Source organism: Pholcus phalangioides, unplaced genomic scaffold (assembly GCF_987345545.1).
Source record: "Pholcus phalangioides strain wild (caught in Gottingen) unplaced genomic scaffold, Ppha-v1.0 ptg000022l_1, whole genome shotgun sequence".
In the NCBI taxonomy this organism is placed as follows: domain Eukaryota; kingdom Metazoa; phylum Arthropoda; class Arachnida; order Araneae; family Pholcidae; genus Pholcus; species Pholcus phalangioides.
This window is the reverse complement of record NW_028301615.1, coordinates 17,547,560-17,559,712: the sequence shown is the minus strand read 5'-3', so window position 1 is coordinate 17,559,712 and position 12,153 is coordinate 17,547,560. Positions and strand designations below refer to the sequence as shown.

Below are 12,153 nucleotides of genomic sequence, written 5' to 3'. Positions count from 1 at the left end.
AGTAAAATTTACACAAGTTACACAGCAAACCTCTTTTATGGGACCGAGTTTTGTTACTCAGAAAACCGGCCCATTCGGAGAGGTGCAGGGCCCGATTTCCGCATGGGCAACATGGGCCCCATGTTTTAAGGATGCTTTGAAATTTATATTAGTATATATTTTACTCAAATTTTTATGAATCCTATTTGGTAAAATTTTGGAAAATCAAAGAATTTCCCCTAAATCACATCATACTATTTCCAAAGTGTCTATTATTAGAAAACCTTATTAAATATCAATTTTAATAGTATACCAATCAGTAATAGACTTTACACAGCATATGCAATGCACCTATTGCAATATTTACTCCACGAAATATAACCACAAAAATATGTTTCATTGTGTCAGTCTTTTGTTCAATTCCTCAATTTCACATCTTTTTGAACGTAAAATGATTTATGAAACGATGACAAGAAAGTTTGCATGTTTGATCAACATGAAATCCTCAAATCTTCATGAATGCTGTGTATATTTGTAAAGGAAAACTCTAAACGTCTGATCTTGCAAACACTTTTTCAGACGGACTGCAACAATCCTCATCCTTGGTTCAGGTTGGTGACACACAGTGCCACAAATGTGTTAAATATTAAGGCGAGACGTTTCCAAATGTTGAGACAGCACTAGATCACCATTGACAACACATCCCCGATATCAAACTGTTCAATAGAGAGATCATTCTTCTTATTAAAAAGGATAAAATCATCAGTTCGCTCAACTTTTTTACAAGAAAAACAGTCATCTCTTGAGCTTTATTATGTATTGAAGCTGTGATAACTCAAAAATTATATTTCGATAGCATCATCAATGATTTTGCTCATATGAGCACATGAAAAAGCCATATTTATTGTAACATATTTCATGGAGAAAATATTACATTACATTTCTCAATTAAAATAGTGCATATCCTTTTTTTTGTTTGTTGGTCTTCTGAACTCTTCGACCACAATCGAGGGGTTCTCCCCCCTAATACTCTTTTGCCCAGGGCCCCATCAAGTCACAGTCAGGCAGAGAGGTGGCCTCAAAAAACCAGTTAAACATTGTAATACAGTCGACGCTCGATATAACGACCCCCCTTCATCCCGGCGAAAACGGACGTTATATTGGGAGGGTCGTATATCGAAAGTAAAACGTATATGATAGTCGTTCTATAAAAAACATTTGGGACTTATCCTAGCGGTCGTTATAATGGAATGGCCAATATAACGTGGCGTCGACTGTATAATGCAAATTTCCGTATTAGAAAAAAGTTGGCCCTTTAGGGAGATGGTCTCTTTCATAGAGGTTTCACTATATGAATCATTATAATTAAATGAATAATTTACTCTTCAAAAATGTCTGCTCACTGACTCTTAACCATTTACCAGATCCTATATATCATATGATGAGGATATCATTCTCTGATAGATGTTCTAACCATTGTCAAAAAATAATTACGGCACTGGTTGTGTACACACGAAGGGGGATGAGGGTATGGGCCATACATTATTGGAAACAATAACGATATACAATAGCTAATACGATAAATAAAATATATACATTTAGCTTATGAGACTTACATTCTCCCAAGACGTTTCATAGTATCCAGCGGAAAAAATGTATCCGGTGCTGTGATGATTGCGAGGGATGATCAAAGTCGTGCAGGTCTCCTCTTCTTCCTCTGTAGTTATTGCATTGTTGAGAATTGTTGTTGTCGTTGTTGTTGCCTCGGCAGCAACACCACCGGCTCTCGTAGGGGATCTCTCGCTTCTCCAGGAATTCAGGGATGTCAGGGATCCTAGTGGTGAGGTCGTCCTCTCCCCGTAGCTCAGGGGCGAGGAAGACAGCGACGATCGCATCGCATTACTGACCCCCACGTCCAACGACGGACCTTCCTCGGCGGCCGCCACTATCCCTATCTTTGTAATTTTTTCTCGTTGACTGACCAAATATGACCGAGGATCAGGAAATGTCACTATTTCTCTCTCTCCACGCACCCTTTCGTGGCTTTATCTATGGATTGAGGGGGGGGAGAGAGAGACTGACAAGAGAGAGAGGGAAGTAAAATAAAAATTTTAAAACGAACAGATCTTCTCCTCTTCCTCTGTTTCGAGCTTTTGGTGTAGTTCCTTCAACCTCTCCCAATCCCTTCGGATGAAGACGAATAAGACGAGGAAATTGTCAGTGACGGCAGGGATGCTGAGAGCAGTAAAAGCAAGGATCCACGTGTCCCTGCGACCTCGGACGCCATTTTGAGCTGCTCCCAATCTCGGCACCGACGACGTCTCTCCAAACTACACTGTTCACTGAGTGGGTGCAGGTCGGAGGAAGAACAGGACGCCTTCTGTATCAAGTGCGTGTGTTTTGTGTGTATGTATAGTAAGTGTGTGTGTGTATACTCTCCGAAAATCTCCCCTCTCTCTCTCTCTCTCTCTCAGAGAATAATTTTTTTCTCCTTTCAGACTTCGCCAAAAATGTCGCTAACCTATGGCAACCTTGGACGCTATCAGTGATAGCATTGAATGATGAGAAAGCGCCAAGGCGAACAAGGCGGAAGTAGTTGTAGTAGTAGTAGGTAGTAATAACAGCAAAGCGGCAGTGACATCAACAGCTGCTCTCTCTGGAAGGAAATGGTAGAGAGAGAGAGCGAATGAGAGTTAGGTCTCTCTCTAGGTGGTATGTGTAGGTGAAAGAATTTTGGACATTCATCACAGGTTACAAATGACTTGAGCTTCCGAAAATAGACGCTACATGCCAGCCTTGCTCTCTCTCTCTCTTTTCACTGTCTCTCTTCATATCAAGGGCAGTGGAAGGAGTCCCAACAACAACCTCCTTTACTTCCTCTAACTACACCAAATCTACGGAAGGCGTATGTTTTGAACTCAGTTTTCTTTTCTTTTCCTGTTTCGAAGAAACTGCCTGATGATGTTAACTAGACTATGAGGCTTTTCCATAACACCAGGCTAAGTTCCTGCCTTTTCGTCAGTGGAGATCAGTCTCTCCAGACTCACCCCCTCATCCAACTAAATAAACTGTTTTATAGAAAATTTTTTTTTCCTTCCATTTTTTTATTCCTAAAACTTTCCACACCTTCAGGATTTTCGTCCAAGACAGTTGCCCCTATGTCTCCCGCCCCCTCAGTTCCGGTCCTGCAGTCAAGCGCAAATCAAGAGCGGGGCGATGGGGGCGATTGCCCCATACCAAGAACCAAATAATATGAAGCAAATTTGGTTGTTCTGTGAACTACGAAATGATCTGATGCACCGACAAAGTAAGTTACTTCTCCGACACATCGCCCTAGATCCACCTGGCTCCGCTACATTCGCAGCTGAAAATGTTTGCCTGCACTTTATTCACAGCTGATGATATCTGCCTTTGTTCCATTCACAGTTGAAGGCATCTACTTCGGCTTCATTTGCAGTTGAAGGCTTCCTGCAGTCCATTCGAATCCGAAGATGTCTGCTTCCACTTTATTAACACAGTTGAAGATGTCTGCTTCCACTTTATTAACACAGTTGAAGATGTCTGCTTCCACTTTATTAACACAGTTGAAGATGTCTGCTTCCACTTTATTAACACAGTTGAAGATGTCTGCTTCCACTTTATTAACACAGTTGAAGATGTCTGCTTCCACTTTATTAACACAGTTGAAGATGTCTGCTTCCACTTTATTAACACAGTTGAAGATGTCTACCTTCGCTCCCTTCACAGCCGAAGATATCTACTTCGGCTTCATTCGCAGCTGAAGATGCCTGCCTGCTCTCCATTCGCACCTGAAGATGTCTGAATTCCCTCCATTCACAGCTGAAAAATCACAGCTTTGTTCACTGCTGAAAATATCTTCCTTCGCTCCATCCACAGCTGAAGATGTCCGCCTTCGCTCAGGCTCCGGTGGGGAGGGAACGATTGCCCCCTCCCAAGAGCCGAATGATATGGGAAAATTTGTCTATCATGTGAAATACGGGATGGTTTAAAAAACACATAATTCGCCCCTCCCGACACATCGTCCTGGATACGCGCCTGCTTTCAGTCTACTTTCAGAACCACTCTTCCTAAGCCAAACCATAAGATCCTCTACTACACACTTTCTACTGCCTTAAATGTTAGAGGCCATGAAACTTAAATTTAATAACACTACATTTATAACGTGCATTTTTCTAATTTTGACTAACTGGTTAACAAAAACAAATCCTAGCTTAGTGGTTCTCAAAGTGTGCGTCGCGGCTCCGAGGGGCATCGCGGTGAGCTGCTGAAATTAATATATGTATATCTATACAGTCAATCCCGGTTATAACGCTTCCACTTATAACGTTTTCCCACTCAGTGAGACTTATTTTCAGGGTCTCACTTCTAAGTAATTCTCTTTAAGATTTGCCGTTTAAATAGAAAAAGTAGTCCCTGGTTTTGAAGGGAAACTGTTATAGCCCGGATAATATCGTGTCCGGAAAATTCACCGCCAGCAATTCACAGTCGGAAAATTCACCGCCATGCTATTCACTACTAGAAAAATTCACCGACCAACAATTCACCGACAACAGTTCGATGCGAGTCAGTTAGCGTGGGAGTGAGCGATTGAGTTACTGAGTCAGTGAGAGAGGAGTGAGTGAGTGACCTACTGAGTCAGTGAGTGACCTAGTGAGTAAGTGAGTGACCTAGTGAGTAAGTGAGTGACCTAGTAATTGAATGAGTGAGTGAGTGAGTAGGTGAGTGAGTGAATGAGTGAGTGAGTGAATGAGTGAGTGAGTGAGTAGGTGAGTGAGTGAATGAGTGAGTGAGTGAGTAGGTGAGTGAGTGAATGATTAAGTGATTGAGCGAGTGACCTAGTGAGTAAGTGAGTGATGGAGTGAATGAATTAGCTAGTTTTAACCTAGTAGTGTCACAAATGATTAAAAAATCTGGTTGTTCTATGTTATATTGTATATAAATGTATTACAATATCGACCTAATGTCATATTCATAGCTTCAGCGGTTTCGGCTCGGCGTGATTACAACGTATGACCCCCTCCATTATTGAACCCTCCTTAGGAGTCGAATATGGAAAAACCTTTCTTAGTCAGTTCACGTCGTGAAACAAAACTATTCACAAAACTTGATGTTTATATGTGGTTTTGGCTCGGCGATGAAGAATCAGTCAGGACATGTTATTTTACATGCAGTATATATGTAGATGTAGACACGCACTAATACGGGATTTCTGAAAGTTCATCACCCATGGGGGATCAGGAGGTGTTAAAGTGGTTTAGGAGGAATCATTGCTGTGTAAATCTGAGATTGCAGAATCCACACCAATGAAGTCGCTAGTAACAGCTAGTTCATCATGAAAAAATAATCCATCGCTTACTGATGATCAACAATGTTTTTTATAATATCAAAGTGATAACAGGAGATGATTTTAAGTATTAGGAAGTTAATTCATCGCGTATCCACTTACTTTATTATCTTTTAATTCTCTGTTATTATTCCTTTTAATGGTTTGTTACTTGATTCTGAGTAAAATATGGAGTTAATGGAATTATTGAATATATTCTCTTGTGCAACAGCAATTTGTAATTTCTTCCGTATCATCTCAATTTCTTCTGATAAAGTCATTATTAAAACTTTCCGCCATATCTTGAGGATCACTGACTAGGTCACTCACTCACTTACTCACTGTGTCACTCATCCACTCAGTAGCTCATTCACTCACGGATTCAGTAGTTCGGTCGCTCACTCAGTAGCTCACATGTTCACTCAATCACTCACTCGTTTAATCCCTTGCTCACTGACTCAGTAACTCAATCGCTCCCTCCCTCACTCCCTGACTCTCAACTGTTGTTGAATTTCCCGGCGATGAATTTTCCGGCGGTGAATTTTCCTAGCGGCGAATTTTCCTCGCCGTGAAGTGCATGGTGGTGAATTTTCCTAGCGGTTAATTTTCCGGCGATGAATTTTCCGGCGGTGAATTTTCTTAGCGGTGAATTTTCCTCGCGGTGAATTGCATGGCGGTGAATTTTCCGGCGGTGAATTTTCCTCGCGGTGAATTGCATGGCGGTGAATTTTCCGGCGGTGAATTTTCCTAGCGGTGAATTTTCCGTAAACCGAATAATATAAATAATATACAAGAGCAAAATATGCAAATGCATGTTGCATATTTTGACCTTTTTGACCTTTTGACCTTTTATGACCTTTTTCTTAGTATTAATGCATATAAATGCATAAAATCAAAGAATTTCCAGAAGAGTGCATATTTTTGAAGGTTTATTTAAGTTCACTCGATTTTTTTTATAATTTTTCAAATAAATATTGATCATAATAACATAATAGCATTTTTCATAACATCGTTTTTTTCCCCGCGGGTGAAATTTAGTGAATTATTACATATTTATAAAGTATTTTACGAATATCAACCGTTTTATTTTGCAAGTCTATGTCTAGAGATATGTCAAAGTGTTACATTTTTTTTTAGAAATAGTGTCGAAATTCTTTTGTTATTGGTATTTTCGTTATTGAGCAGCTACAACAAACTGATAATTAAAAAATGCCTGAATAAAAAATATGTAGAAGTTATTTGCATATGAGGGGATATTTTTTTTGTATATGAATACATATGCATTAAAAAATACGGAAGATTCATTTTAAAAACACATCTGCTTTTTTTTTTGCATGGGGATTTTTTTAATGCATGTTTTCTCATTTTTTGTACATATTTCGGAATTTTTGACGTTTTCAAGATTTCTAGTGCATATTTTGGCATAAGTGTGCATTTTGTATGCCAAGTACACGTTTTGTATTTTAAGTGTTATTTTGCATTTCTAAGTATATTTTTAAGTGCATATTTTTATATTTTTAAGTGCATATTTTTATATTTTTAAGTGCATATTTTTATATTTTTAAATGCATATTTTTATATTTTTAAGTGCATATTTTTATATTTTTAAGTGCATATTTTTATATTTTTAAGTGCATGTTTTTGCATTTTTAAGTGCACATTTGCATATTTTTAGATTGTATTATATATTTAGAGAATATTTTGCCACTTTTTAGTGCATATAATCCGGGCTCTAGTAATGAGTAACGTAGTGATATCTCAAAAACAAGAGCCAGTAAAACTTTTTCATTTTAATATTCGTTTTCAGCAGGTAAAAAATCATCTGGAATGAAACAAGTGTTTCCGTGCCGGATGCAATTCCATTTGTTGTTCAATGTAATTTAAAAATAACTTCCAAAAGAAAAAACATTATTTTTCATATTGATTGGAGATTTATTTTCGATTTTTTTTATACAGTCGAATCCCGTTATCACGAACTCAGGAGAAATCACTTCGTTATAACGAAATTTCGTTATATCGCTCCTTTCGATTTACAGGTTTTTGAATTGTTCCTATGTCAACTCATCCTGGGGATTATAAAAGTGTTCGTTAAAACGAGATTTTTCTCGCTAAAACGGTATTCGTTAAAACGGGATTCGACTGTATTACAGCATGTGAGTAAGGAATGAATACGTTTTGTAGAAAATACAAAATGATATAAATGCAGCAGGATTACTCATAATCACAACGGGTACATGCTGGGTTTGCTTTAAAAACATCCAATTACTTTAAAACTCTGTCGTCGTCGGCACCACATTCTGGAGCCGGGTGTCTTGGCCGGGATCTTTTGCGGGCTATATTTTTGTATAACAATATAATAATAATATTGATCACGGCCTCAATTTAATTAATTAGCAGCCTCCCAGCCATGTGGGGAGGAGAGCCATGGATGCGTTTGGCCTGTTTAAAAATTGATTTCTTAAGACTACAGCTGATACCCGCTGTGCGCTCCTGTCCGTCCAGTAATCCGGCGTTTTTATGCGGGTTTTTTTCGAAGCCCCACAGAAGAGGAAAGCATGTCACTGTCACTGCATATCTATGTGCACAAGTTTATGTCATTGAAATGGGTTTTTCTGACCGAATTCCATGTATCCAGTACACCGTAGATATGTGCCAGATATTAGTGGGTCTACTGTACTACTACTATTTTATCGTACATACATTCCTTTGCGAAATGTCTAACGAATTGGGCACATGCAGGAACGTGTTGTGCATATATATATGGGTGGTCCTAACATATTTATGCTGTCAGATTCGTGCATGTTTCGAGTGTTATACTGGTGCGGCCATCTGTTGGTCATATTTTGAAGTGACAAATGACAAACGCTTGAATTTTCATGTTATGTAATTATCGTGGTTAAGGTTTGCCTCGCTACCTGTGAAGACACTTTCTCAAATGGGAGATTGTTTAAGACTAATGGATACCAAAATAACTTTTCGAAAGCTACCTCAAGAGGGTAGATATATCAGACTGGTGAAAAAAGGAAACAGAAATTCCATTCCTGGCCAAATAGCCGCAGACTTTCATAACGGTACTGGCACTCGCAAATTTGCGAGAACCATATCTGCGTGATTAAATAATGTTGGCTTATATATTATGCAAGAGAGTCTGTAAAATGCATTCTGTGACATTCCATCACGAGCACATCATCGTCGAAAAACATTACATTGATGTGACGAGCATATTCGTTGGGAACAACAACGGTAGTCCAGAGTCATGACGAATCATGCTTTAGCATCTATAGTGATTCTGGACACCAGCTACTACGATGAAAACAGAGAGATCTTACCACCAGCAGAATGTCTGGGAAATTGATCACTATGAACAGGGAGTAATGGTGTGTTCGGGTATCATGCACAATGGCAGAACTCCGCTTCATATCTTTGATTGAGGTATCGTAAAATCAAAGCGGTATAGCACGGACATTCTCCTGGGTCATCACAGTCTTTTACGAGATACAGTTGGTCCCACACTTTCTGTTCATGGATGACAATGCCCGTCCACATGGGATAAATGAAGTGCCCGACACATTGGCAAGTGAAGATATTGAACACATGCCATGGACTGCATATTCGCCGGACCAAAATTCCACTGAACATGCCTGGAATGCACCCGGCAGACGTATCGCTCAAAAATACAACCCTCCTCGAACCATACAGGAACTGAAAACCTTTTAAAGGACGAATGGGACAAAAATCTCTCAAGCTCTCCTCAACAATTTGGTGGACAGCATGCGCAACTGATGCCTCAGTGTCCTAGGAGGGGTCACGCACACTTCATGCTGACGAACTCATCTGTGTTGTTATTTTCAGCAGAAAGAGCACTTTTCGTAACTGTCTACAATTGCTGTAAGGAGCATCTTTTTTATTTTCTCTTGCTTTAATCTTTATTCTTTCCACGTGACGACATGTGTTTCATTTCTCATAGAGATATTTCAAGATCTCTATTAAAAATCCGCCAAGATTCATTTCTTCGAAGGATGTCTATCGTTAGGTAGGATGAAAAATAACACTGTTCCTTAGCATTCGTGAAGCCGTATTTAATATTTTGTCAGGGATGTGTCGTGGAAACAAAATTAAATAATAACAAATATCCATGTATTTGCGTGGGTGTGTGTTTACATTTCACAAAGTAAAAAATGTATCGATCATTGAACTCTGAACACATAATCATTTCTTCTGATTTCAAACCAAATAAAAGGATACGACACGGAGAAGCGCGAGGGAGATGTGTAACAATAAAAATGCATAAATAAATACGCAGAGGTTGAAGAGAGAGAGAGAGAGGTTGTTGTCTTGGCGCAATGTCAATTGAAAGTTGGCGACGGAATCGATTTTTACATGGAGAGATAAACGTACTATTGTGGCGAACGACACCGACAAAACAGAAATCTTGTGGCGACATCTTGGGAAAATGTATGATACTAGATGAATTCACGGTCCAAATGACCGAAATTCTTTTATCGATATTGAAAGAGATGATAATAACGATTATAAATGATTTTTATCATAGACCTAGATTTTTATAGAATAAATATAGTCGACAAATTTTATAGTTGATATGATTATGATAAATTATATTTTAACGAATGAAGAATAAATCTAGCGTTTTCTCGCTTACAACTTTTTCATGACTGTTTCTTGTAAAACATTAAAAACGGGATCCACTGCATTCTTAATTTTCCATTGACTTGGGAGGAACACGGGCCCTGTGCCCCCCCCCCCGCCCTGTACACGTTGTCATGAGATGGGATTAAATTACTTTGACTTTGCGTATTTGATTCCCCGACATAGTGAGCCCCAACCCTCTATATTAAATTAAGCGTGAGAAAAAAATTAAAATTGACCCGCTCGTAACTGTTTTTTGAAAAAAAACCGTCACGAAAAACGTTGTAGGCGTGAAAATGCCTTAAACTGGAAATATCGCTGAGAATTAAGTGTTGAGACCACGAAAATATAAGTCATAGCAAACGGAAAAACTATCTTAAGTGGGAATTTTATAAGTGGGATCGACTAAGGTGATGATAGGACTTTAAAACTTGAGCCGGACCCGTTCTAGCTCCGGGATATATTACGAGCCCCCATGGGTAAAAATCAACTGAAAAGAATATGTCAGGTGATTACGAGGTTCATAGTGAGCTGAGAAAGGAAAAAAAGACGGACGTGAAGCATCTAAATCATAGTCTCCCAAACTTTTTGTTTCATCGCCCCCTTCATCAGAAATTTTTTCCTCTCATCGCCCCCCAACTCAAATAAATCCATAGGATCCTATGTTAAATCAGGGTTCTATCGCCCCCTTGGATCATTCCATCGCCCACCAGGGGGGGCGATATTGCCCACTTTGGGAAACACTGATCTAAATGAATATGGTGCGAAAAATATCTACTTTTTTAGAATCCGGTAGAGACCCCTCCTTTAAGAGGGGAAGGGGGCGACGGGACTTGAGACTGTGGCTGGAAATCAGCCTTATTTATACAATTTTTGAACAGTATAGATTCAAAAGGAGATAGTTTGTCGATCGCTCCTGGACAGGGGCCCGTTTCTCGCATGGGTCAACGGGGCATGTTCCCAGGGCCCACAAATTTTCGGGGCCCCATTCGGATGCAGAAATTGGCATCTTTCGATATTTTGATTTCTTACAAAAAATATTAACAAATATTTTTGATTTTTTTTTTATCGTTCTTGGGAGGGGGCAAACCTCTCTGATCCCCCGCCTCTCTACTCCCGCGTACGCCTCTGCCTCAAAAAATCTATTTATAAAGGGCCTGAAAAAGTCGTACTTGCCAAGCACACTAACTCATGTAGAACAGGTCCTGCCCCCTGGAGGGATGTGGGATCACTGGTTAAGACGAGAGCCCAAGCATGGACGAAGGAAGGTTAAGAAATACTATGCTGGGCTAGAGAAGACGTTTCCAACATTCTAGTCCACGCGGAACCCCCTGATAGTTATGAGATTGTTCAACGGAATCCTCAATGAGATTACACTGGATGAGAAGAGATTGTTCTATGGAGCCCTAGATGATTATGGGCCCCTTGATAATTGTGAGACTTTTTTCTTTCAAACCGAGCACAACTCCGGACTATCACCATGGGTAATTTAGACATTAAGAGACGATTACGAGACTGTTCCATAGAACAGTAAGCCTGTTGTATGGAACCCAATGGAAACACGAATACTTTTCCAATGTAAGTATTTGTATTGAACAACGTCAATTAAATATTTTACAACTTTCGACACCGTGAAACATTTGAGAGGCCCTTACGGAACACCAGTTGGGAACCTACGGGCTAGAGCCTCGTCAGCTTTTCCTTTGTGGTGGGCATGCATACGGACATTGTGGAGGGATGCAAACAAAATGCCTGAAATTGGCCCAGTCCATCGATGATCAATTAAATCACTCCATGATTTTTGTATGTGCCAATCGGTTTCCAATTGTTACCCCAAGTAATGTAAATAATAAAAACGCACACAAGCAGTGAATAGTCCTTCTTTCTCTGTAAGCGTACGGTTGACTGAACTTCTCTCGTTGAATCACGTTTTACGGCCCGTACATGTCATCTGTCCTCCTCATACATACATATCGAACGAAGAGGAGACAGAGAGAGAGAGAGAGAAATAAAACAAGAAAAATCGGGAGAGTAGTAGAAATCCTGCTGGAATTGAATGCCTTCCTTGCTTTGGAATCGATCGCACGTGGACACCGAAGCAGCAAAAGAATCAAACATGGAAGAACCTCGGCCTTCCCGCTTGATCGCACTTTTCGAAGTGCATTAGCTGTGATAGTTGAGAT

At 39.6% G+C, this 12,153-nt stretch overlaps 1 protein-coding gene across 2 annotated transcripts in view; it reads right to left on the bottom strand.

Annotated features, from left to right (window-relative positions):
- Positions 1–12,153, bottom strand: part of LOC149069554 (uncharacterized) — a 232,130-nt gene that overhangs the window by 87,688 nt on the left and 132,289 nt on the right. The gene's annotated exons all lie outside the window — the stretch shown is intronic.